Source organism: Staurois parvus, unplaced genomic scaffold (assembly GCF_062004578.1).
Source record: "Staurois parvus isolate SC_StPar_1 unplaced genomic scaffold, SC_StPar_1.0 ptg001263l, whole genome shotgun sequence".
Classification (NCBI taxonomy): Eukaryota; Metazoa; Chordata; class Amphibia; order Anura; family Ranidae; genus Staurois; species Staurois parvus.
In genome coordinates, this window is record NW_028319059.1 from 603,753 (window position 1) to 628,323 (window position 24,571).

The following is a 24,571-nucleotide window of genomic DNA, read 5'->3' on the forward strand; positions in this document are numbered from 1 at the left end:
AATACATATTACACTCATAAGATGCATCAAGTTCACAAAGTGATATATCAGAAGCTGGCCTGACATGTTTCTTGGACAAAGTCTATTTCTTCAGGAGCCAATCTATACATCAAAATTCCAGAAAATAACATTAATATATGTTATTACAATGATTTAAATTAAATTGATAGTAGCTAGCTAACATCCCACTGGATAAATCCAAGAGGTTGATCTGACACACTCAAGGGAAGAGGGGAGAAAAATGGAGAAGGGGAAGGAAGGATGAGAGAGGGGAATGAGAAGCAGAACAAGGACAAGGCACCCAGTGAGAACCCACCTAGCTGGGTACCAGAATCCCCCCCCCCCAAAAAAAAACCTCTTTTAGTTGTGCAATAGTACTCAGTAATAGTCCTCCCACATATATAACATTCAGCAGAGGTACATAATTCAATACCTGAGATAGCATCCACAGATTGCCCATAAAATAACAACCATGGCTAATCTAAACCCCTTTTCTTTAAGAACATTTTCAACAAGGACACTTGAACCAATGCAGTCCCATTGGGACACAAATCTATGATGTAAAAAATACAAAAGATGATAATAGATTCTAAGATGTAATTTGGTTTAGCTAGACCAGTGTTTCTCAACCTTTTTTCAGTCAAGGCATCCTTTAAAACTATGGAAAGTCTTGAGGCACCCTTTAAAATGATGGGCAGTATTGAAGCACCACATTCTAAAATGGGGTGCCTCAAGACTGTCCATCATTTTTAAAAGGGCACCCCATTCTAAAATTTAAAAAAATATTCTGAGAGTTTCATATACCACAGCAACATCCACACATGTAGAACACCCAACATTAGATTCTTTCAAAGCAATATACAGATTTATTCTTCCAAAGCAAATACACTTTTGCACACTGGCACTGAGTAGTATTCCAACGTTTCTCCTCTCCCTCAGTTTTTCTCCATCACTGAGCTAATGTGGCCCCAGCACTGATGGAGAGGGGCATGGGAGGGTCAAACTAGGATGGTGTGTAGGCAGCTGACATCCACCTTATCAACTGATGATGTTATTGGTTGTCAGGTTGCTGGCGGCTAGAAGCTTGTAACGGTGCACAATGACAACCTGTGGCTTTGTGTAACAAAAAGGCAGGCTTGTTCCACCCACTGGCTTGTATACAAGTTTTGGCAATTTTTAGAAATTTTGCCAAGGTACCCCTGAAGAAACCTCAAGGCACCCCAGAGTGCCTGGGTACCCTGACTGAGAAAGGCTGGGCTAGACATTCCACCACAAACCTGCCTACCTTAAAAGCACCAAATCGACCCAAGGATGTTTAGGCTTTTGGAACTTGACTTAATGGCACCATGGAGTTGGATATAATGAATGGAACATAATTAGAACAAACTTTCATACCTAACGTCATGTTCATGGGCAATCAGCATCTGCCTTGACTCTTTCCATTGTGGCTAGATTAAGCGTATTGAGTCACCTATGTAGATAAAATGCTGACATATGTTCCTGACACCCAACCAAAAAAAAAAGACACTACATGCATTTTAGATATCAAGTTTGATTGCACTTTAACATTTCACAAAAGCATACCCCTACAAAAGGAAGTGCCTGAACAAGGACCTTCATAGCAAGATTACCAGGTATTATGTTAAAGCCCCACTTCTGGCACCTCAAACTTACCAGTGTTCTAATAGTTATATGTTCCATTCCCTAAACCCCCCCCCCCCCCTTTCATCATGCTGACTTTCCACTACATTTGGAAAATCATCTTATTTATATGCCAGGATTAGCACAACTTTAGTTGTACTTCTGGGCTGCATGGAAGTAAGTGCTGCACTTGTGTCTCCTCCTAGCCATTCAAAAATTAAGCCTGAGACTGTGGGTTTTGCAACTGGCCAGGAGGAGAAGGAGTTGGAAACAGGACTGTAGCATTGGGGTCTATGAGCACTTACAAAGACTTGGGGAGTTGTACATCCCCCCAACATGTAGAAAAGATTTTGCAAGGCCCAGCGGGGTTGCAGATATAAGCGGGAACCTTTATATCAGTGTCCACCCTTACCTTAGTGTATTTACTCCCCCCTTACATCAGTGACCTTACCCCACCCACAGACTGTGTGGCCTGGCTGGAGCTGACTGACCATAATAGCTAGCTTCAGAGCGCAGGACACTGATGGCAGGCATTCAGACTTGCTTGTATGTTGTATTTCAAAAATGGTGCCAAATGCCATGACATCACAGCACCCACCCCGAACCCGTCTGAGCCCACATCAAGCCTGCACGAGTCCACCTCGAGTCACCCAAGCCTACACAAGCCTGCTCCAAGCCCTAGCATCTTTCAGCCGGCTTCGGAAATGGCCATTTCGGAAGCTGGCTCACAGCCATATTTTTTATGGGCAGCCGATGCCCACAATGGACATTTTTAGACAGTTTGTATATTGGCTGATTTTTACAAACTATTTGTAAATTTACAGGCAGTTGTCAACCCTGAAAGATACGTTCTACATTAGATAAGCATGTTAAAGGTTATATTTTATTTTAGTTATTGAATTTAAATATATTTCGAAGAGCTTTGCAGCCCAACTCCAGGCAACTAAACAAATTATCTCTTGCATTGGGGCTGTGCCTGCATTGCAAAGGTTAATTGCTCATTTAGGGGAACAAAAAAAGACAATTTGTTTACCTGATCTTCAGCTGCTCCCCACAGCTAGACTGGTACCTGCAGCCTTATATCCCCTGTGCTCTAGTGGTCTAGGATCCTAACATAATCAAGTCCAAAGCAGATTTCATAGCACTACACTGGACATGAGGACGCTGAGGGAGAGTCCATTGCTGGAGAGAGGGAGCGCCATTTGCCAAGTGAACAGAGGATTAGGTTAGTGAATCTCTTTCTCCTTTTCTCAAAACAAAATGAGCAATCTACCCTTATAGTGCGGGCGTAACGCTGCAAGGAATAATTTTTTTAGTTGTCCAGACTGGCGCCTTGCCTTAAGGAGTTAAATCATTTTGGCACACTGCTTTCTGAGTGCAGTCAAAAAACATTTTTTTCTGATAAATTTTGAACGCACTCCAGAATGACGAATCCAAGCAAGCTTAGAAATCTGGAGTTAGCTACATTTCTAGTACCAAATTGCCATAAAGTCCATTTGTACAGTGAATTATATCCATTATAAAACATATATCACCTGCCAAACGCATCAGGATCATAAGTGTCCTCATCCGTCATCCCTGTGATGGGACCACAGTGCAGACGTCAAGGGAGACAAATTTTCTGTTTTGGGCTTTGTGCCACATTACATGGAAAAAAAAGAACAACATTTCCTTATTTTTTCCCATCTTTTAATATATGCCATAATTAGACATTCTACGCTTAATAGCTGTGACTAATATGGATGAATGAAGAAAACTTAAGACTCAACCATCCCCTTGTGCAAAAAGGATCATTTAGAAAAATTGTCACCAGCTTTTAATAGCAGTGGAAAGTGACAGACATATTGAGTAAGTACTAATGTATGTATGTGACTGTAAAAATCGAATTATGTGAGTTGATTGTGATTGCTCCCAGCAGGAACAGTGGTTAAAACTTTTACATTTTCATTTAAATGCATTTAAGATCCAGCCCTGACTTAAAGATAGTTTAATATTCCCCAAGTGGCGGTATAATAATTTGTAGAAACTAATAGGATTTTTTTCTGATGCTGTTTAGCAGAGGAAAGATTCCTATGGCGCTTTAGTGCCAAGTTGCCTGGTGATGGAATTGGCGTTTTGAACTCTGACACCATTGAAAATTTCAGCTTGGTAAATTTGTGATGGGATATTTGGGTTCCTTATGATGGTGTGTGATCTGTGGCTATGTAGGAGGGATTTCTATTGTGTCCGAGGAGCCATGACTTCAAAATGGGCAATGCCAAATAGCAGGTGCGGTGTAATTGAATCTTGGGCTAGATGATTGACTGATGGCACGCTTGTTAATAGTAGAATGGTGGATGTAGTATGTAGGTTTGGGCTTTCATGTGGCCCCCCCCAACCCCAAAAGATGGTCTGCGACTACAGCTGAGAAGGGTTACATTTGACCAGGCTTCTCATTTTTTCATTGTATGCAATCTAATGTGTAAGTGGCCCAGTGGCCCTCTGGATATCAGATATGGATACTTACATCAAGCCAAGCTGGTGCAACATAAGTTTGTGAAAAAGATAATCCCTGGAGTTACACAGTTAGGCAACTGTATTAAATACATTCTTTTCCTCAGTTTATATGAATGAAAATTTGTAATGTACAGCGCTGAGCGAACTATTGGTGCTTTATAAATACTGTATAATAATAATAATAAAATGAGGGGTGTAACAAAGAAGACAGTAATGCTAATAACAGTGAATTTACCCTTGTGGCTGACAGAAACCATTGTTCAAAAAAAAGACTAGAATAACTTAATGTGAATAAACCACTAAGACCAATTGGTTTTCACCCGAGAGTTCTCAAATAACTTATTCATGTTATAGCCAGGTCATTCTTCCTAATATTTAAGGGCAGCTTACTGACTAGTATGGTACAAGCAGACTGGCAAAAGGCAAATGAGGCACCAATATTCAAAAAAAGGGCCAAGAAATATACCAGGAAACTATAGACCAGTCAGCCTAACTTTACTAGTTTGTAAACTATTGGAATGAACATAAGGGACATGGGACCATATCCAAGAATTTGATCTGATGAAAATAATATCTTTAGTAGTAACCAACATAGATTTATAAAAGAACCTTGCCAGACAAACCCTTTAACATTCTAGGAGGAGGTGAGCTGTAATTTTATAGAGGAAGGCCTGTGGTTGTGTTCGTAGTGTATCTAGATTTTGCTAAGATTTCACTTTATTACTTTAAAGCTGTAAGTTGGTCTGCTATACAAAAAACAATTCAGAACTAATTGCCCCTTCCCCCATATATTACCATCTGATGATCCTTTAGTCAAGTTTGCACATACCTTTTTACATGGTTCCATAGGCTTCTTTTCTGGTTGGTTCACCTGTCCCTCAAAGCCGCATCTCTTCTCCAGTTGTGTGGCCCACCAAAGACTTTCAAATGAATATTGTGTTACCCCTACCAGTTCAATTTAGCAGAGTCATGGCCCTCCGATTCTCCAAGCTGATAGAATTACCTTTGGACCATGGGAATAAACTGGCTCACTTCGAAGAGGAGGTAATTAATTGGTTTGCATGTAAAGATTGTCAAATGTTCATGGGTATTTGGATACCTGTAACACCATCTGTGAGAACCCCATGCTGACTGAGTTTATTTGTGGCCCACCAAAGACTTTCAAATGAATCCTGTGGTATCCCTACCAGTTCAATTTAGCAGACTCATGGCCCTCCGATTCTCTAAGCTGACAGAATTACCTTTGGACCATGGGAATAAAATGGCTCACTTCAAAGAGGAGGTAATTAATTGGTTTGCATGTACAGATTGTCAAATGTACATGGGTATTTGGGTACCTGTAACACCATCTGTGAGAACCCCATGTTGACTGAGTTTATTTCTGGCCCACCAAAGACTTTCAAATGAATCCTGTGGTACCCCTACCAGTTCATTTTAGCAGATTCATTGCCCTCCAATTCTCGGGGGCATACACGTGTGCATAGACACAGACACATAGAATATAAGCTTACCTAAGCATGCAAACATGGGCATGTGAACACGCCTGTCCATGTCTCCTAGAATGTAAGCTCGCAGGATCAGGCCCTCCTTTCCATCTTGTATTGACCTGTATTGTTGCTGTATTGTCTCCCGTTATATTGTAAAGTGCTGAGCAAACTGTTGGCGCTATATAAATCCTGTATAATAATGTCTGCTACTCATATGTTTTACTGACCTCTGCCTTCTGATTTGTACTTCACTGTCAGCATGCTGCTGAACCTAGCCTGCCTCTGATCTGGAATCCACATTCAGTGCCTATCCACCTGGTTTTTACTGAATTCAGTTTGTGACCTCACTCCATGCTTCTGCTCATCTGACATTAGTATTTCCAAGATCAAGTTCACTGGTCCAATTGCCTGTCACCTTTGCCCTTTCACTGCCCTAGCAGTCCCTGTCTCCACTTCCAGGGGTGCTTGAATGGGAATTACACAAGACTCCACCCTCGTCATCTTGAGCCAGGTACATGACATTTGATCTAGATTAAATTCCAGTTTGGGTTACATACAGTATATGCTGCTCCCTAATTGCTCTATTATCACCAAATCTATTTTCTAACATTGCACTGAGCTGGTTGATGGCACCATACCAGAAGTGGAAAATTGCAGTGGTCACTGCTGTGGGTCCTGGAAATATGGGGCACTTTGCCTCCATAAACATGGTGGTAAAAAGAGCATAAAGGTATTAGTGCTCTACTAATTTAAACAATAACCATTAAAATATGTCTCCCATTAACAACACAACACCATCCGCAATAAATCCCAAGGATTGAGCAGTTAGGGCAATCTTTGGTTAATCATGTAAGGGCCTACTGTGCCTGGTTGTGCTTCACAGTTCCTAGTTGACTTAATGGGGAGTCTAGAGACTAGAGTCCGGCCAGTAAAAGGTTAGACCGGCAGAAACCGCAGTCCTTGAAAACCTTCAAAGGAATATTTTGCTACGCAGAGACCAAGCATGGTGAGAGCAGTCCGAGGAAAGGCAGACAACCGTAACTCTCTTTCTAATTTACTCAGACAACCATATCTCTATATCTAATTTAGGCCAAGACAAGCTGCCTGGAGACGGCTACCATCAAACAAATTTATAGCAGAGAGGAACAGCAAGATGTGTTGAAGGCAAACGCCAGGGAGTAGCGAAGCATGGCCCGCTGGGACAGTCTGGGGACTCACCTGATGAGATGAAGACTGAGCGGAGAAGTCCAAACCTCATGAAATCATAATTTATGCGCGTCTCTAAATATTAGCTATGAAAACCCAGAGCTTCAAGCTCACGGCTAATTGCACAGAAATAGTTTATTCTTGACACGCACAGGCAAGTCATATTGAGCTGCTTTTAACATCGTAAACAGAATGAACAGACTGTCCTGGTAAAGGCTCTGCCTAAAGATCAATTTGTTGTTAAAGTGGACTTAGCATTGCAAATACAGTATTCTTTCATGGTAAGTGCATGCCAAGTAAAGCGTAACACTTCTCAGGTACTTCTCATGGAGATCAGAGCTTCTTTTCCGCATCTTCTTTTCTGCTTCTTTGTCCTCTCTCTTCAGCTTCTCTTGTAGTAGGAAGTTTCAGATTTTCAAGTGACTTAGATTGCTTTTGGATGCCGTCCATATTATGCAGATTATGGAGGGGTAATCATTTTATAAATCTTCTTCCTTCTTCTTAGATCTACATTGTAGCTCTTTGACTGCTGTTAATAGTAATGTCATTTTTTTTGTAATTGTTTTTCTATGGAGTTGGTTTTAGCGATTAGGTAGTCATCCATATAATTATTAATAATATGAAGGAATAGAGTAATGAAGCAAAATGTTATTATTGGGGTTTACTAATTTAGGATTAGCTAATGTAAATACAGTCAGGTCCATAAATATTGGGACATCGACACAATTCTAACATTTATGGCTCTATACACCACCACAATGGATTTGAAATGAAACAAACAAGTTGTGCTTTAACTGCAGACTGTCAGCTTTAATTTGAGGGTATTTACATCCAAATCAGGTGAACGGTGTAGGAATTACAACAGTTTGCATATGTGCCTCCCACTTGTTAAGGGGCCAAAAGTAATGGGACAATTGGCTTCTCAGCTGTTCCATGGCCAGGTGTGTGTTATTCCCTCATTATCCCTATTATAATGAGCAGATAAAAGGTCCAGAGTTCATTTGAAGTGTGCTATTTGCATTTGGAATCTGTTGCTGTCAACTCTCAAGATGAGATCCAAAGAGCTGTCACTATCAGTGAAGCAAGCCATCATTAGGCTGAAAAAACAAAACAAACCCATCAGAGAGATAGCAAAAACATTAGGTGTGGCCAAAACAACTGTTTGGAACATTCTTAAAAAGAAGGAACGCACCGGTGAGCTCTGCAACACCAAAAGACCCGGAAGACCACGGAAAACAACTGTGGTGGATGACCGAAGAATTCTTTCCCTGGTAAAGAAAACACCTTTCACAACAGCTGGCCAGATCAAGAACACTCTCCAGGAGGTAGGTGTATGTGTGTCAAAGTCCACAATCAAGAGAAGACTTCACCAGAGTGAATACAGAGGGTTCACCACAAGATGGAAACCATTGGTGAGCCTCAAAAACAGGAAGGCCAGATTAGAGTTTGCCAAACGACATCTAAAAAAGCCTTCACAGTTCTGGAACAACATCCTATGGACAGATGAAACCGAGATCAACTTGTACCAGAGTGATGGGAAGAGAAGAGTATGGAGAAGGAAAGGAACTGCTCATGATCCTAAGCATACCACCTCATCAGTGAAGCATGGTGGTGGTAGTGTCATGGCGTGGGCATGTATGGCTGCCAATGGAACTGCTTCTCTTGTATTTATTGATGATGTGACTGCTGACAAAAGCAGCCGGATGAATTCTGAAGTGTTTCGGGCAATATTATCTGCTCATATTCAGCCAAATGCTTCACAACTCATTGGATGCCGCTTCACAGTGCAGATGGACAATGACCCAAAGCATACTGCAAAAGCAACCAAAGAGTTTTTTAAGGGAAAGAAGTGGAATGTTATGCAATGGCCAAGTCAATCACCTGACCTGAATCCGATTGAGCATGCATTTCACTTGCTGAAGACAAAACTGAGGGGAAAATGCCCCAAGAACAAGCAGGAACTGAAGACAGTTGCAGTAGAGGCCTGGCAGAGCATCACCAGGGATGAAACCCAGCGTCTGGTGATGTCTATGCGTTCCAGACTTCAGGCTGTAATTGACTGCAAAAGATTTGCAACCAAGCATTAAAAAGTGAAAGTTTGATTTATGATTATTATTCTGTCCCATTACTTTTGGTCCCTTAACAAGTGGAAGGCACATATGCAAACTGTTGTAATCCCTACACCGTTCACCTGATTTGGATGTAAATACCCTCAAAAATTAAAGCTGACAGTCTGCAGTTAAAGCACATCTTGTTCATTTCATTTCAAATCCATTGTGGTGGTGTATAGAGCCAAAAATGTTAGAATTGTGAATATTTATGGACCTGACTGTATATAGTGTTTTCTTTTTAACAACTAAGTCCACCTTTAGCAAAATTAAAGAACAAGAAAAAAAAGGTATATTGTACATACTTTTACAGAAAAAAAATGCACATTATTATTTTTTGCAAATGAACCTGGAAAGCATTGCAACCGTGATCAGTGGATGGCAGGTGCAAAGGCAGGCATCTGCAGACTCTTCCATCAGCTCTATTTCCTAACTAAGATACAGGCTTTCAGTTGGAGAGCTGGAGGAAGTGTCATTGGATGAAAGTGGTAATTACCATACTTGTATTCTATTGAGAACTAGAAGTCCATCTGCTGTGGTGGCTGACAAGATATAAACAGTAGGTCATCCATTCACAGATCTCTGCAGAGTCCCGCACAGCCATGCTGATTTCAAATCTGACAGCTGCGGTGGGGGGTGAGGGGAAAGAACCCCCTCATGTTGTTGGAGCTGGGACCTTTTTGGGGTTTTCAGGTCTCCTTGGCACTATGTTACATGTTGCAACCTAAATATTGATGTGACATATAAAATGGTCTTAAAGGTAACCTCTAAATGATGGAACTATGGGAAATATATGTTTATCAATATACCCTCCCCATACCATCTCCTTGCTTCTATGATTAGGCATCTCATGGGGTGAAGTGTTTTGTAGGAGGAACAGAGTCTGCTGCACAGTGTTTTTCAGGGGGGTAGATAATTGCTAGGAGTATGGGGGTCTATGGTGCAAGCTATTGGCTACTCTCATTGTTCAGCCCAAGAATCCTTGCAGCACCTTACATCTCCTCCCCCGCACCATGGGTGGACAGCATAGCTGAAAGAGAGGAGAACCCTGATTGGCCACATTGACAGCTGGACTTTTAGACTCACCCATTGGACACACATCATTGGCTGCATGGCACAAGGAGTGAAAAAAGAGGGAGAGAACAATGTTCTTGGACAACTTGCCAGCCAGCTTGCTAACAACCGAATTAACCTGTCTAACAGTATGCGTTTATAACAGGGGTTTAGTTAGCACACATTTGCAAATACATACGTAAGCCACAGAGCCACGACACGGCACCCTGATCATCTGTGGTCCTAACTCTAAAATTTGTGAGTCCCCATAGTAGAGGCACATGCATTTAATGGATAGATCAAGGGCAGGTGGACCTGAGGGAGCCACCCCTCTTAAAGGCAAAGGAGTGCACTGGACCTCCATTAAATGCATGTGCCTCTACTATGGGGACTCACAAATTTTAGAGTTAGGACCACAGATGATCAGGGTGCCGTGTCGTGGCTCTGTGGCTTACGTATGTATTTGCAAATGTGTGCTAACTAAACCCCTGTTATAAACGCATACTGTTAGACAGGTTAATTCGGTTGTTAGCAAGCTGGCTGGCAAGTTGTCCAAGAACATTGTTCTCTCCCTCTTTTTTCACTATGTGATGCCTGTTTATGTGTCCTTGCTTCATAAGCCAGTTATAGACTTGGGCGGGTGGCCACTTTTATGCATGCATGGCACAAGGAGCCTTTGAAAGGAGAGGAAGCTGTAGGGGAGCTGTGTTATGCAGGGAGGGAAGAATCCCAGAGGAAACCCAGATCCCTAAAGATATTGTTTTGCCAGTTTGGTGTGGAGGCACTCAAGTGGCCTGTGGCCTCCTTTTTCCCTTAGCAGCGGCAGTGTGAACTTTTGCACAGTAAAGCTTCTGTCAGCCTTCCTCTCTAGCAGAGCCAAGACATACAATCAAGGCTTGAAATGCGCACATTTTACTACAGGATGTGACATATAGTTTTTGAGACCAAGGAAAGGGGGAGAGTTCTCAGTAAGGAAGTGACTGCGCTGGGCTTCAGCAATATGGTGGCCTCCAGCCAAAAGAAGCAGAGGCAATGCTGGAGACAATTTACAGAACACACTAATTTTGGTAGCATAATTATTAATGAGGAATGTATGTTTCTTTGTTACAGAACATTAACTGTTATCAAACTGTTGTGGGTAAAGTTCTGCTTTAAATGATCTAGTATCTACACCTGTAGATCAAAAGGATACTGCATCCAAATTAAAGCCATTACTTGTCAGATGTAATACTATTACTTTGTCTTAGATGCCGTGTTTGCCTTTCCTCTTTTTATGTCTCTTCAGTTCAGTTCACGTCTGTAAATCCCCCGTTGTTTCCTGTTTATTTATTTATTTCTATTAAACTCAAGAATTGTGCCTGTTAGGATTCTGTGCAATGCTTCTGTAATCCTCGCCTCCCGCTGCTGAGATCTCAGTGAAAGACAAATAATCTTCAGGCCTGGTGCCAGGAAAAAGCCTAGCGACCCCGCCGCCTCTTATTTATGGGCCTTGCTGTGGAAAAACACATCTTTTTCTTCTCTCAATTACCCCTTTAATACCCAGGAGATAGGCGCCTTCACGTCCAAATTAACATTCCAGCACGTCTCGATAGCTCGACTATGTCAAGAACAAACTGTGCCAATGGAATTCTCCTAGTCAGAGAATTTCTGCCAAAAAAGTTCAGATATTATAGCACATTAGGCAGGCAATAATCAGAGAATTTGAATGGGAATTAAAAAGTATGCAAAGCCCAAACTTTTTTTGTTGTTGTTGTTTTTGTTTTGGATAGAGTGGTGAGGTTTTATAACCCAGTAAGCTTTTAACTGCTGCCATCACTGCCCCCACCTTCCTCCCCCCAATATATAGATTTTTCTGCATCTCCGGATCCTCCCAGTGAATGTTGTGTAGGGAAGGGGAGTTGAGACAGCAGACGTCTGATCATTGGAGGACAGGAAGGCTATTCCACCAGCGAAGACAAAAAACTGACTACACTAGAAAGGATGTGCTCTAATGCTTAGTGTGGCCAGTTTGAAATAGGAAAGAAGTAGGCTTGGCAGGATCACCAGGTATTTCATGCAAAGGAAGCAATACAATGAGAACAGGGTACAAGCATACCTCCCAATTTTTTGTCATGGGAGTGAGGGACACCTATTAACAAAAGTATGTAGGCATAGGACACGCCCCCCTGCCATGCCCTCTTAAAGAAGAATTATAAAAAAAAAAAGATTAGTTAAACCCACAAGTGCTTTTCTTTACCACTACAATTCCTTTATAGTGGCTTTTGAAATTTACAAATGCAGCAATTTAGAAACTGAATGAAAGGTTTAGCCCTGGGAAACATTTTTTGGAAGATAAAAAGTGAATTTTATATACAACTATATAGATCAGACCAAAACGAGGGATAAATGAGAAGGAAAGAGGGACAGAGGGACTTTGTTCCAAATCAGAGACAGTCCCTTGAAATCAGGGACAGTTGGGAGCTACGTACAAGTACATGGTACAACAGGCACATATCAGGAATATGAAATATTGGGGTAACAGCCTATGTTGCTTTGGGTGGCAGAAAAAGGCTGTAGCCTCCCTAGCGGTCTGATTATGTCCCTGGCCTGGTAGTCTCTGGCCCAGCCCTTTCATTCACTGAATTTCAGTTCTTTCAATAATGAAGGCTCAACATCACTTCTGGGTGTTAGAATGGCCAGTATACCAATACAATTTAACCTCCCTGGCGGTCTGATTACGTCCATATTTCTGTGCTCAAAGCGGTACATTTTTTTGCATGGAAATATGTATTTTTTTATTGTAGGCCTGTAATTTTTAGGAATAACTCCCTGAAATCTGTCCGAACAAGAGTCTAGTAAACATCCCGGATATGATAAAATTTGAAACACAAAATCATAAATTATAATTTAATAAATAATCATAAAAAATAATAATTTAATAATAATATATGTCATTCTAAAATATAATCAAACCAAAAACACTGAAATTTGAAATAGAGCGCCAAGTTCGCACATCACTGAGCAAAGTCGCAGAATCGTTTTCAGTGTCTGATGAGGAATTTCCCCCACGAATCATTATCACTCAATTCTGCAAGTGGTTCTGATTTACTATCGCTGTTCTCTAGCCGGTCTAAAACCGCTTTTGACCTAAAGGGACGCTTTTTGGACGCCATGGACGTTTCTCAGTTTCCAGGCAGAAAGAACAGTAAAAATGCAGACAGGGCGCAGGACAAAGCACTCGGGACAAAATGTATGTGAAATGGTTTGATACAGGAATGGAATACTATGTGATTTTAGTGTATTTAGTGAATGTCACTTTTTTACATTTTTAAATTTCCCGCCGTTCTGTCCCCCGTACGTCCCGACGTCGCAGGGAACAGAACCCAGAAGACAGATGCCGGCATCTGCAGGAGGACATTGCCGGGGACACTGCAGGAGGGACATCGCGGGAGCGCAGGACAAGGTAAGTGAAGAAGAGATCCCTGCGCAGCGTTGTAAGGTATTCCCGAGTGTAGCTCGGGGTTACCGCTTGTGGTGCTGAAACTTTACCCCGAGCAGGGGCGGACTGACAACTTATGGGGCCCCCGAGCAATAGGGGATCATGGGACCCCTGTGTCCTTGCCCAAACTCAAAAAAGCCTATGAAAAAGGTACCAGGGGCATCTCATGGGGCCCCCTACTGACCCCGGCCCTCGGGCAGTGCCCAAGTTTCCAAATGGTCAGTCCGCCCCTGACCCCGAGCTACACTCAGGGGGGTTAAACAACCTCATGCTTTGTGCTTGCTCAGGTAGGCCCTGATTCTACATAGTTATTGCAACTCTATAGAAGCTTGCACAGCAATCGGATTGTCGCCCATATGGCCAGTTTAATACGTTCATGGATAGAGAGATGAAATTTAGCTGAGCCAATTGTCTCAATGACTAGCCGCCGCTCTCACTGTCTGGCATCCTTTTTCATCAGTAAAAGTCTTTTTGTTTGCAAGCAGGAAAAAGCTCATCTCTGACTCCCCTCAATCTGTATGAGAGCCAATTCTTAATAGCAATTTTAAACCTCTAATGCTGTATTTCTCCAGGCATTGATCCCAGACATTAAATTATTTCAGACGTTAGTTTTTGACACCTGGCTGATTGTTCGTCGGCTGAATTCCACCGCGTACCGTAGACTATCTCGCCGCAGAAAGCTGTTGAGTTCCGACATACCAAGACAGCCCCATATCCCCTCTCTACCAACTTTCCTCTTCCTGACCTCTGCTTAATTAAAATATCACTCAGTAACTTTTTTTTTTCTCAGACTTTTTAAGCAGCAGGATTTGAGTGCATTATTCAGATCCAACAAAATGTTTTATGGTCACATTGAGGATCTGAAAGAGATACTGGGCCATGTCCTGTCTCTGTATTTCCAAGGTAAATTGAATAATAGATTATTTGTGCACAAGGTGTATTTAATAAAGAGTCAGCCTGACATTTTGTAATAACGTATAGATATAAATCACAGGAACAGTGACAGAGATCTTTAGTCTCATTGATTATTGGACTGGAGCTGGCATTAATTATGCATAACCCTGTGTACTGAAGGGCTGTCATCGCCCTGTAATGGTATTAAGCATTATAAGCCAAAAAGTTTTTATTTTACGGAAGGAATTTAGGCCAATGGTATTCCTTAAAATAATTTTGTGTAGGAGAGGGAAGGGTGAGGTTCTTTAACCACCTCCCATTCGGCCAATGTATATAAACGGCCAGAAGGTGGCAGTGCAGGGTCGGGTGGCCGTTTATAAATGGCCTCCCCGCACCCTGCTTGTGCGTGCTCCCTGGGAGCGCGCAGCACCGCGATCCGGTGCCTGCTGTGTCCTCCACACACAGTGGAACACCGATCGTCAGATGGGACCTCTGTGCGAGGTCCCGATCATGTGATCACTGACTGGCCAATCAGTGATCACATGCAGAGTAGTAAGCAAGATGTCACTTGTGACATCATTGCTTACTATGTGTGAAATCTGTGAATGATTACAGAGGTCACATGGTACAAGGCTATTCAAAACAGCCTTGTACCATGTGACAAGCTGTGACCAATCACAGCTCACACAGTAGTTCTCAATGGCTGCAAGAATGCAGGAGAAATGGGTGTAAAAGCAATCAGTGTAAAAAAAAAAAAAAAAAAGCTCTGATGAAGAAGGGACTCCCTTGGAAACGCGTCAGCTATACTGAACACCCATTCCCTTGAAGGGATTCACGCTATCTTCAAGTCCCTTTGAGGACTTACATGCCTGATTTCATTCGCTGTTTGTGAGTATATTTTTATAATAATAAATTTTGGTTACTGAGGTAATGCGCAAGGTTGGTGCGCTTCTCGTTTTCATTTCATTCTGCAGTATTGGTCAGGCTTCCCCAGCCTTGTTTTGGAGCCGCACAGCCCTTTATGCATTGGTGGATGATTTCTCCAGGCCTGGTCCCATCTATTCGCCACCTGTCTGGGTCCTAGAGCGCAGGAGAATTCGTCTTTGATTTACAAGGCTATTCAAAACAGCCTTGTTCCATGTGACAAGCTGTGACCAATCACAGCTCACACAGTAGTTCTCAATGGCTGCAAGAATGCTGCAAGAATGCAGCCAGAGAGAAGGAGAAATGGGTGTAAAAGCAATCAGTGTAAAAAAAAAATAAAAATCTTCATCACTCCCCACAAGTAGTATAGTGTCACTATGGTGACACTGTACTGCTAGGGTGACAGTATGTAAAAAACAAAAACAAAACATAAATAATAATAAAAAAAAAAAGTAAAAAAATTATAATTTTTGGTTATAAACTAATTTGGGTTATTTATTTTTTTTTTACTAAAAAGATAACGGAATACATTTTGGCCAAGATTTATGATGATATACTATTTATTTGCAAAATTTTATAAGAAAAACACTTTTTTCAAAATTTTTGGACTTTTTCATTTACATAGCAAAAAAAAAAAAAAAATCCCAGTGGTGAAAAGGTACCACCAAAATAAAGCTTTATCTGTCTCAATAAAATGCTAAAAAATTCATATGGGTACAGTGTTGCATGACCGCACAATTGTCATTCAAAGTGTGATAGCGCTGAAAGCTGAAAATTGGCCTGGACAGCGAGGGGGTGAAAGTGTCCGGACTGGAAGTGGTTAATAGAATTTTATTGCTACCTGTGCCTCCATTAGGTAGAATCCCATTGCCTTAATCCCTTGATATTAACTCCTTCCCTGCCAGTGTCATTAGTGCAGTGTACAGCATTATATCTGTTCACTGTATTTGGGTCACTAGCAACATCAGTGTCAGGCAGTTTGTGTCCCTCCCAGCCAATGTCTGTTAGCACCAGATTGCCCGCCACACTATCACAGTCTACAGTTCACTATCACTACCATTACCTGTACAGAGTCAAATTCCAATACACAATATATACTTGTCAGGATAAACCATAAACCAGGCGGAGACAGAAAGTGCAGTTAAAATAACATCTTTAATGAAATAGAAAATATAACATAGATCAGGAACGTAGTCAAAATGGAAGCCAGGGTTTGGATGCCAGTGTGGGTATTTAGATGAGCAAGGGTCAGGAAACCAGAAGTCAGCGTAGTCAGGAGTCAATCAGGAAAAGAAACTGGAAGAGAAGTCATCCAGACCGAGCTGTACACAGGAACACAGGCAGGAGCACATTGGAGATCATAGACTATGCAAGGGCAAGGAGGAAATTAACTGCTAAAATAGCAAAAAGGGCTGGCTGTAGGCTGGACTAATGAGGCAGGTAATGGTATCCAGGTGAGTCACTGTAGAGACAATGAGTGGCTGGTAATTAACAAGCAGTTGAGCAGCTTCTAAGCACTGAAATAAAAGAGCTGCTTGTTAAGTAGCAGGAGCCCAGCCCTGACAATACTATAGTTTGTAGATGCTGTAACTTTCACACAAACTAATTCATATACATTATTATAATTGGGGTTTTTTTTACCAACCAATTGTAGCAGAATACATTGTAGCCTACATTTATGAAGAATTTTTTTCTTGGACGTGTTTTATAACAGAAAGTAAACAATATTGTTTTTTTTTTTCAAAATTTCTGGTCTTTTTTCGTTTATATAATAAAAACTAAAAAACCCAGTGGTGCTCAACTATATCACCAAAATAAAGTTGTATTTATGTGAAAAAATTATATACATTTCATTTTGGTACAGTATTGCATGACTTAGCAATTGCTAGTTAAAGTAGTGCATTGCTGAAAAGAAAACAAATGCCTTGGTCATGAACGGAGTAAAACTTTGCAGAGATGAAGTGGTTAATGGCCCTTCTGGCAATGAAACATCAAGGCTAAAGACACATCCAGCAAATCAATAAACAGAATGGCATTAACAGTGACCAATAATGTATACCACTTTTATATGACACCATAAATACCTCAGCTGTGACTCAGGACTCAGCAATGACAATCTCCAACGGAACTGGTGATGTCAGTGGTGACTAAGGATGTGCTGTAAGTGATCTCCACAACTATGACCAATGGTTAGATGTCTGTCTCCAGCATCCACAGTGAACACTAAGGCAGGTGGCTCTCCAAGAAAGCAGCTCCCTCTCTAGTGATCACCTCTCTTAACAAGCCTGAGCCTTGGACTTCCTTCTTATTTTCTTCCTGGTCCAGTGGTCTCCTGGGACCATCCAGGCTACAGCTGAATAGAAAGCTGCCTCCTACATTTCCGATAGTCCCAGGTGGTTCCCAGCAATCCTCTGTCCTCCCAGGCTGCACAGCAGCCATTCAGTGTCCTCTACTGTTCTGAGGAGGTGGTGGGCTCTCCTCCAGATCACAGTGGCTGAAGACACAACCTTAAGAGTGACCTGTGTCCTCTATCTCTTCTTCTCCCCATGGCAGTCAAGGCAAAGGAGAACTGCTGAAGTGTGGAATGTGAGTGTGGCATTTCTGTGACAACCTACTGGATGGGAGCACCATGGACCAGGGATACACTTACAAGGGTTCAAGTTCTTTCCTGTTTGATTGAAAATTAAAAAAATGTTCCTCTTTTCACTCTGGTTCAGATGAGCTTTTCTTTAACCCCCCTGGCGGTATTCCCGAGTGTAGCTCGGGGTAAAGTTTCAGTACCAAAAGTGGTAACCCCGAGCTACACTCGGGCTTACCATGCGGTGTTGCTCCGGGATCTGTTCTTGTCTTACCTTGTCCTGCGCTCCCGCGATGTCCCTCCTGCAGTGTCCCCGGTAATGTACTCCGGCAGATGCCGGCATCTGTCTTCCAGGTTCCGTTCCCTGCAACGTCAGGATGTACGGGGGACGGAACTGGCGGGAAATTGAAAATGACATTCACTAAATTCACTAAAAGCACATAGTATTACATTCCTGTATCAAACCATTTCACATACATTTTGTCCCAAGTGCTTTGTCCGGCGCCCTGCCTGCATTTTTACTGTTCTTTCTGCCTGGAAACTGAGAAATGTCCATGGCGTCCAAAAAGTGTCCCTTTAGGTCAAAAGCGGTTTTAGACCGGCTAGAGAACAGCGATAGTAAATCAGAACCACTTGCAGAATTGAGTGATAATGATTTGTGGGGGAAATTCGTCATCAGACACTGAAAACGATTTTGCGACTTTGCTCAGTGATGTGCGAACTTGGCGCTATATTTCGAATTTCAGTGTTTTTGGTTTGATTATATTATTGAATTAGATTTAATATTATTAGATTATTATTTTTTATGATTATTTATTAAATTATAATTTATGATTTCGTGTTTCAAATTGTAACATACCCGGGGTGTTTACTAGACTCTTGTCCGGACAGATTTCAGTGAGTTATTCCTAAGAATTACAGGCCTACAATAAAAAAAATATATATTTCCATGCAAAAAAAGTACCGCTTTGAGCACAGAAATATGGACATAATCAGACCGCTAGGGAGGTTAATGGGTCAGTCCATTCAAAATGGATATTTTAGTGTTTGGTGGATACTGGAGGGTTAAACTACCAGACCATCTTGTAGATTTTGTGAACTATGTTGATGAGATCTCCACTTGGATCTGCTGTAGCTAACATAAAGGAATTTAAAGGACAAGATATAGCATATATAATTGTTATAAAAGCCTTTTTGGGCTTAAAGTGGACCTGAACTGAAAATGTAACATTTGAATATGTTATAGGGAACATCTAGAAATTGTAACTCTGCCTAAAGCCCCATACGCACAGGCAGGATATTGTCCGGTATTGACCAGTTCAATAGAAACCAGTCGACATTTGGCCTGCGTGTTTGGCAGCCTGTTCAACAGACGTTGGCTGAACGTCCAGCTTCTGCCAAAGTAACAGATCCAAAAAACATCTGCCGTTCAGCATCCGATCAGTGCTCTCAACCAATGGCTGTGAGCGCTGACTGTTATGTTCTGGCAGGGATGGGGGGGGGGGGGCAGTCCCCCTGTCAGAACACAATAGCTCAATGGAGACATCACTGTACTAACATTGGAAGGTTAGTACAGCAAGCTTCTCTTGAGCTTCAGTTTTTTTTTGTTCAGCCTCCTTGGTTGAACAAAAAAAATATATAGTGTGTACCTAGCATAAGAACTATCCTGAAAAAAACTACCTTTTCTAAGGAATTCCTCCTGAAAAAAATGGTATGTGAGTGTGCCTAGGCACTCCAGTGCTTGTAGCCTTATAGCTGTACAGTGGGGCAAAAAAGTATTTAGTCAGCCACCAATTGTGCAAGTTCTCCCACTTAAAAAGATGAGAGAGGCCTGTAATTGGCATCATAGGTAGACCTCAACTATGAGAGACAAATGAGAAAAAAAATCCAGAAAATAAGTATTTGGTCACCTACAAACAAGCAAGATTTCTGGCTCTCACAGACCTGTACCTTCTTCTTTAAGAGGCTCCTCTGTCCTGCACTCATTACCTGTATCAATGGCACCTGTTTGAACTTGTTATCAGTATAAAAGACACCTGTCCACAACCTCAAACAGTCACACTCCAAACTCCACTATTGAAGACCAAAGAGCTGTCGAAGGACACCAGAAACAAAATTGTAGACCTGCACCAGGCTGGGAAGACTGAATCTGCAATAGGCAAGCAGCTTGGTGTGAACAAATCAACTGTGGGAGCAATAATTAGAAAATGGAAGACAAGTCCACTGATAATCTCCCACGATCTGGGGCTCCACGCAAGAACTTGCACAATTGGTGGCTGACTAAATACTTTTTTGCCCCACTGTATATCTGCAGCATGAGAATATCTAAGGCACTGCAGTTAATGACTGCTAGTTTTACCACATTTGGAGTGAAATTTGGTGGGGTCACTGTTGTGCTGCCCACTGTCCTTCTTGCTGGAGGCTCTTGCATGAGGAAGCAAAACCCTGCCTCTACCAAGATGGCCGCATCTACACTGAAAAACAGTGCAGAACAAGGCATAAGTCAGTAATGGGGAATGATCAACTGCAGGAAGACCACAGAGAATACTAATGACCCGTCTTTTGCTCTATACCTGCCTTTTGAGATATAACTTCATTTAATTTCTCTTTCTAGATCAATCTGCATGCAGCTAGGATTTTCTAAAAGGACCAAAACATTCAGATATGGTTTCCTGGTATCACAACTAGGAGCTTATCAGCTGTGAAGGTTATCAATATGTATCTTGCTTCCACCAGCTTTGCCAGGAAATTACTTAACAGGTATCAAGGATACTTGATGTATTTGGTATCGATCCAAACATGGCCAATGATGTCACAGAAAACTCTTGTGTTCCATGGACACTTATAACCATGCAGTAGTGGAAACTTCCTGATTGCACAATGGACATTTGAGCACTGAGGACGAGGGACCTGTGCTCCTTCAACAGGGATCCCGGTGTAGATGAGAACTTCTGTGGGACATCTTTGAACATCATTGGGACCTTCAAGCAAAGTCGTAGTAAAAATATTGTATATTTTAAAAAATATTTTGAAATTAAATGTGTTTTTATTGACTCTTTCCTGCATGCACAGTAAACCTTTAAAACCAGTTCACCAGGAAGGGGGCAACCACCTACTAGCTCTCATGGAGGTGGTACATAAGCCACCCTTCCTGGCAGCCATCCTGTGCACTGGAGGCACAAATTATGGGAGAAGGTTTCCCTATTTTTTGGGGGAAACACAAACTCAAAGCAATCCCCATTGCTTAAGGCATCCTTTTTTTAGCATTTGTCAAAAAACAACAACATTTAGCTCTCCTGGTGCTGATACTGCATTAAAACACCGTTTCAGCACCATGGAGAGCTACCAATGGCAGATTAGGCTGCAGATCGAAAAAAAATATTTATTTAACGTTTATTAAAGTGCTGTTTCCTCGACTGTTGCACTCACCTTGTGCATGTTTTTCCTCTTCTGGATAATTGAAACAGAATGCTGTGGAATCAAGGACACACTCTGCCAAATTCCAGGTGACTCCTTCATAAATAGAACCATTCATGTAGTCTAGTTAGATGTTATATTTACTTATCCTTTAAAGTGATTGTAAAGCTTCTTTTTTTATCTCAAACTAATAAACATGTTATACTCACCTGCTCTGTGCAATGCTTTTGTACAGTTTGGCCCAAAACCCCTTCATTTGGTGTCCCTCGCCGGAGATCTTGGCTCCTCCTTTTCTCCAAGTGCCCCCATAGAAAACTGCTTGTTATGAGGCACTGATGCAGACTTGAGCCTGAGCCAAGTTGTGTGTGTCTATAGATCGGCCCCACACCCGAGCTCTGCTCACAGAATTTGACTGACAGGAGCAAGTGCCAATGGCTCCCACTGCTGATGAATTTTCTGTGAGAAGAGAGAGAGGGGGGAAGAGCTGCTGCAGATGGGCACACCACTGGATTGAGATTGGGCTCAGGTAAATGTCTAAGCCATCTGGGGGTACAGTAAAAAAAGTCAGAGGGCAGAATGTGAACACTGTTTGTGAGTCACTGACAGTCTGTCGCAGTGTCATGACTAGTATGTATTTGGCTATCCTTAGAATAGGATGATTAAGCAGAACCTGTGCCCCCTTATATTAAGGTCCCCATCAGAGTCCCATCCTTTCATCAGGAGTACTAATAAGAGTCCCCCTTTATATTGGGTACAAATAAGCTTCCCCTCTTACATCATATTTCCCCATAAGAGTGCCTTCTTACATTTGGTGCCCCTATCAGAGTATCCCCTTACATCAGATATTCTCATCAGAGTCCCTCCCTACATCAAGGTCCCCATCAGAGTGCCCCCTTACATCAAGGTCCCCATCAGAGTGCCCCCTTACATCAGGGTCCCCATCAGATTACCCCCTTACATTAGGTATCCACATCAGAGTACCCCTTTCATCAGGTGTCCCCATCAGAGTATCCCTTTCATCAGGTGTCCCCATCAGAGTATCCCTTTACATCAGGTTCCCTGTCAGAGTGCTGTCTTACATCAGGTTACTCCTTACATCAGGGTCCCCTTCAGAGTCCCTCTTACACGTGACCAGTTACCCCCATCAGAGTGCCACGTTAAATCAAGTGTCCCCATCAGTGTCTTTTTACATCAACTGTCTGCATCAGAGTGGCTCATGCACTCTCAGAGAACTGTGTGTGTGTGTGTGGGGGGGAGCAGTTAAAAATCTGGGGGGCACAGCCCCCGCCAGCACCCCTCTAGATCCAGCCCTGATAGGGGCTGGGGGAAGCAACTCTTTAAAACTTTTTTACCTTAATACAGAGAATGCATTAAGGAAAAAAAACCACCCTTTTGCCTTTATACAGTGCCTTGAAAAAGTATTCACACCCCTTGACATTTTCCACATTTTGTTACAACCAAAAACGTCAATGTATTTTATTGGGATTTTATGTGATAGACCAACACAAAGTGGCACATAACTGTGAAGTGGAAGGAAAATGATAAATGGTTTTCTACATTTTTTACAAATCTGTGAAAAGTGTGGCGTGCATTTGTATTCACCCCCCCCCCCCCCCCGAAGTCAATACTTTGTAGGACCCCCTTTGGCTGCAATTCCAGTTGCAAGTCTGTTTGGGGATGTCTCCACCAGCTTTGCACATCTAGAGAGGGACATTTCTGCCAATTCTTCTTTGCAGAGTAGCTCAAGCTCTGTCAGATTGGATGGGGAGCGTCTGTGAACAGCAATTTTCAAGTCTTGCCACAGATTCTCAATTGGATTTAGGTCTGGACTTTGATCTAAACCATTCCATAATAGCTCTGGCTGGATGTTTAGGGTCGTTGTCCTGCTTGAAAGTGAACCTCCACCAGTCTCAAGTCTTTTGCAGACAGGATTTTTCTAAAATCACCCTGTATTTGGCTCCATCCATCTTCCCATCAACTCTGACAGCCTCCCTGTCCCTGCTGAAGAAAAACATTCCCACAACATGATGCTGTCACCACTATGTTTCACAATGGGGATGGTGTGTTCAGGGTGATGTGCAGTGTTAGTTTTCCGCCACATGTAAGGTTTTGCTTTTAGGCCAAAAAGTTAAATTTTGGTCTCATCTGGCCAGAGCCCCTTCTTCCACATGTTTGCTGTGTCCCCCACATGGCTTCTTGCAAATTGCGAACAGGACTTCTTATGGCTTTCTTTCAACAATGGCTTTCTTCTTTCCACTCTTTCATAAAGGCCAGATTTGTGGAGTGCAGGACTAATAGTTGTCCTATGGAGAGATTCTCCCACCTGAGCTGTGGATCTCTGCAGCTCCTCCAGAGTTCCCATGGGCCTCTTGGCTGCTTCTCTGATGAATGCTCTCCTTGCCCGGCCTATCAGTTTAGGTGGACGGCCATGTCTTGGTAGGTTTTCAGTTGTTCTATACTCTTTCCATTTTCGGATGATGGATTGAACAGTGCTCTGTGAGATGGTCAAAGCTTGGGATATTATTTTACAACCTAACCCTGCTTTAAACTTCTCCTCAACTTTATCCCTGACCTGTCTGGTGTGTTCCTTGGCCTTCATGATGCTGTTTGTTCACTAATGTTCTCTAACAAACCTCTGAGGGCTTCACAGAACAGCTGTAATTATACTGAGATTACATTACACACAGGTGGACTCTATTTACTAATTAGGTGACTTCTGAAGGCAATTGGTTCCACTAGATTTTAGTTAGGGTTATCATAGTAAAGGGGGCTGAATACAAATGCACGCCACACTTTTCAGATATTTATTTGTAAAAAATGTTGAAAACCATGTATTATTTTCCTTCCACTTCACAATTATGAGCCACTTTGTGTTGGTCTATTACATAAAATCCACATACATTTTTGGTTGTAACGTGACAAAATGTGGAAAATTTCAAGGGGTATGAATACTTTAAAGCCCAACTTTAAGCTATATTTTTAACGGTTTCATTGCTAGTTTTAGAATGAAAAATCAGCTTACCCTCCTTCAAGTAGAACTCTAGGCTAAACCTTTTTTCATTTTGGATAAAGTAAGGGATGGTTCTAACCCCTGTCAGTTTTCTTTTCACATCTGTGTCCCATGTGGGGAGATGTCCCTTCACTTTCTGTTCTATAGACATAACAAGATGTATGAAGAAATCCCTAAAAATTAAGGGAATTCTTTGGGGCCCCCCAGGTCACCAGAACAGGTGTCCCCATTGGAATATCTCACCTCTATCATTGTTTTGGGGAAAACCCTAAATTTGGG

At 42.0% G+C, this 24,571-nt stretch overlaps 1 long non-coding RNA gene across 1 annotated transcript; it reads left to right on the top strand.

The window, feature by feature from the left end:
- Positions 1–6,720: 6,720 nt before the first annotated feature.
- LOC149437720 (uncharacterized) lies at positions 6,721–20,919 on the top strand. The gene is made up of 2 exons (XR_016308021.1): positions 6,721–7,111; positions 20,480–20,919. It is a non-coding gene; the product is annotated as an uncharacterized LOC149437720 (long non-coding RNA).
- Positions 20,920–24,571: the final 3,652 nt, after the last annotated feature.